Source organism: Pezoporus wallicus, unplaced genomic scaffold (genome assembly GCF_028554395.1).
Source record: "Pezoporus wallicus isolate ANWC-B61680 ecotype Strahan unplaced genomic scaffold, APGP_CSIRO_Pwel_v1 scaffold_6885, whole genome shotgun sequence".
Classification (NCBI taxonomy): domain Eukaryota; kingdom Metazoa; phylum Chordata; class Aves; order Psittaciformes; family Psittacidae; genus Pezoporus; species Pezoporus wallicus.
In genome coordinates this window covers 3,784,360-3,787,699 of record NW_026638858.1, presented here as the reverse complement: position 1 = coordinate 3,787,699, position 3,340 = coordinate 3,784,360, and the positions used below count along the sequence as shown (strand labels likewise).

Sequence of the window (3,340 nt, the reverse complement as noted above, 5' to 3'; positions counted from 1 at the left end):
TTCTTACAATTTTTAGCCTCCTTTGTTTTTAGAGAATGAGTCTTGCTTTTGCTTAAATCATTTGACATCCTTTAGCTCTTTGTGCTACTGAAAGATGAAGTAGCCTCTTGCTAAACCAGTTTTTCTCGTGGCTTCCAAATCTTCTTTTGACTCCTTTGCTGAAATCACATCTTTTCCTCTGTCCCTGAACTGCATCCCCACTGGAAGCCAGAGCTGGCCCTGCTGCAGACTGCACTGAGACTGCAGAAGGGTAGAAAAATCAGGTATTTACTCAGATTTATGTTGTTGTGGTCTCTCCTTTTTGTTTTTTGTCCTCATGGAACTGAGCTCTGAGTGTTACTAAGTTATTGAGCTTATTTGAAGAAGTAATTTAGACAGAATTTTTTCCAGAGAAACATGTTGAATTAGAGGCCCCATTCCTGTCACTGTGAATGGAATTGGTGTGGGGTTGCTCTTGGAAAGCTCGGCCTGACCATTTCAGGATCAGCTTAACAGCTGAAGCAATACTAAATGCTTGTAGGAAGGTGTGATTGTGCAGGGCATGTTATTTTTGAGTGGCTGTGGTGGAGTGTCACAGCAAGTGCTGAGGAACGGCTGCCTCTGACAGGGCTTGGCCTTTGTTCCTTAAGGAACTGTACAACTGTTCCTTAAGGGGGGAGGAAATTCCAAGCGGATGATACAGAAGGGATCTCCTGCCAAACTGGATGCTTGGCTTTATCAATTTTTTATTTTTTTTTCCTCAAAGAGTCCGAATGTTGAGGCTTTAGAGTGAGAAGGATTTAGGCTTGTAGCTATACCAGCCCCGCAGCTTGCCTGTCTCCTGTTTTGGATCACGGGTACAGCTCTGCAGGTAGCCATAAGAGGAGCATGTGAAGTGGAAGTGAAGTTAGGACTGTTGGTGCACGTGCAATCTGCTTGGAATGGATTACTTGTATTGTCCCTTGAAAGACCGCAGCTAGTAGGTCTGTAGCAGGGCAGGACTGTGCCTTCTTAACATATTCCTTTTTCAGTGGTGGTCTGGTTGTTACTTGCTGTGCAGAAACATGAACTCTGTTCTTCACAGGGTGAGACATGGCTTCCCGTGGGGATTTTATGTACTTAAGTTTAAATCCTTGCACTATGACACAAAATCAGCTCCTGGTATCTTTTTTCCCTCTTTTATTCTGCAGCATGTCTAGCTACATGAGGCATCTTCTACCTCTCCTAGCACAAACAGTATGCAATTGGCCAAAGCAAACGTATGCTGTCCTTGCTGGGGAGCAGGACAGGGTATCTGAAGCCGACTACATAGCTTATACAATAGAGTAGTGATTTATAATAGACTCTTTTGCACCTTTTGATTTAGAAAGGGAAAATAATCCCAGAAGTTCTACTAACAGCTGGAGAAGGCAGTGAATCTGCTCAATCACATCTGCATGCGCAGTGTGGGTGATATGGGGGGTGCTGTTTCCTACCAGCACAATTGTACTGGTAGGATGTTTGTGGTGGAGGCTGATAAACATCAGGACTTTTCTGTAGTGGCCATTGCAAGCTGTGAGTCAATAGACCGGGCAGCTGTGGTGCTAACCAACTGTCCAGGAGATGCTGGTGCATGGATGAACTTGTGACCTGGAGTATCACCCCACTGCCCTTCCTGGATGTAACCTACCTATGTAACACAAGGGCCTGCTCCCTTATGAAGTTGGCCTGCACTTGGCAGTCAGATTTAGCCTTAAGCTTTGCATAGTTAAGGCACTTAGGGAACAGAAAAGTCATTACAGGAAAAGAGAAAAATTGGAGGATTCTGAATCCAGAGTAGGAATATTGGGTTATAAAACAAGTCAATCTTACGACTGTCTAAAGCTCACAGAAAAAGCTTACTGCTAGATCTATATAATTCCAATTGAAGTGAACTAGCAACAAGCTACTGTCAGTTACGGAGAGCAGGATGAATTTGATGAAAACTGGAAGTAAGAAAAGGTGTTTATTTTGTGGTTTGGTGTGGGATTTCTTTTCTCCCACTTCTCTCTGGGCTACCTTTTCTGAGGGAAAGGCACATGCACAGCTGCTTCGTTTGCCAAATGCATTTCTCTTGTCTGTTATGCACACAGAGTAAGTGGCAAGAACCTATAAATGCTTAGTGGCAAGAAATGAAGGCGTTTCATCCAGAAGCAAAACATCTGTGAGGGCTAGAGCTAGAAAAGGAAAATCTTGTGCTTAGAAGCTGCTGCCCTTTTGACTCTGCCTTGTTTGTGTTAATATATGGGTGGAGAAAATGATGCAACTATTTTTTTTATCCCTTCTTCCTGGACTGGTAAAACCACTGAGTGATTATGTAAACCACTAAACTATGAAACAAAATTCTCCTGGCAACAGAGCATGCTAAGGAATTGCAGCTTGGCACCCTTATCTGCTGGATCTTTTCTGTTCTCCTTTGGCATCAGAACTGAGTGGGCTGGTGCCACTGTCTTCCTGTGCTCTGACTCGGAAGGCTTGCTGGTTTTGGTCCATGCATTTCAAGAGATGAACCCCTGTGCCTGGTAAAAGGCCTGAGTTTCTTTGTTTCGCCTCATTTGTTATTTAGTTAATTGTATTAACCTCTCAAAGAGAAGCTTTTGCACACTTTAAACTGTAACCACAAACTAAAGCCTGGCTTTAAATATAAAGGTCTAACTCTTCAGGGAGGAAACTTCTGTTTTCCCTATGCTGATTTGCAGGGTGTGAACAGATACTGGGAAAGCACCACATTGTATTAACCCTTTCTTTGTGTTTATTCCCCAAGTCATGCAATGGCTATTGTATGATACTTGTTGGCTTTATAGATGCAAGCTCTGATGAAGAAACTGCAGATCTGTTGAAAATACCTCAGACCTACCCTCCTCTTTCTTAAGAAAGATTTCATGCATTTGCTTGAAATCCTTCCTGCTCATTTATCACAGATTGCAAAGGATCTTGCCTGCTGATACAGAAAAAGGATGAGGCTGCTTTGGAGAACAGCTTTTTGCTATGCAGTTCTGCCTCCTCTAGATCAGGTCTCACTTCTTTGAAATCCCTGGAAACCTCATGATAGGCTCTGGATTGGATATGGAGGGCTTTATTGTGATAACTGGAATTCTTTGAGCCCTTGCTCCACATGTACATCATGACATGTATTATCTTTGGGCAGGAGCTGCTGATTAACCTCCAGTTGTAAAGTTCATAGGAACGAGGTAATCATCTGTAGCAGTTGGCCCCTTCTTCAGCAAAACATGTGGCTGGGCAGCCCAGCGGGTAGTTGCCAGGGCCTGTCTGCTCTCCAGAATATGGTGGTTGAGAGGTAAGGTTCCAGGACCAACGGTTCAGCTTGCAGTCAATGTCCAGT

The 3,340-nt window shown here is 43.6% G+C and overlaps 1 protein-coding gene across 1 annotated transcript in view; it reads left to right on the top strand.

Moving 5' to 3' along the window:
• RPLP2 (ribosomal protein lateral stalk subunit P2) overlaps positions 1-3,340 on the top strand; it is a 142,270-nt gene that overhangs the window by 35,483 nt on the left and 103,447 nt on the right. The window lies entirely within an intron of this gene.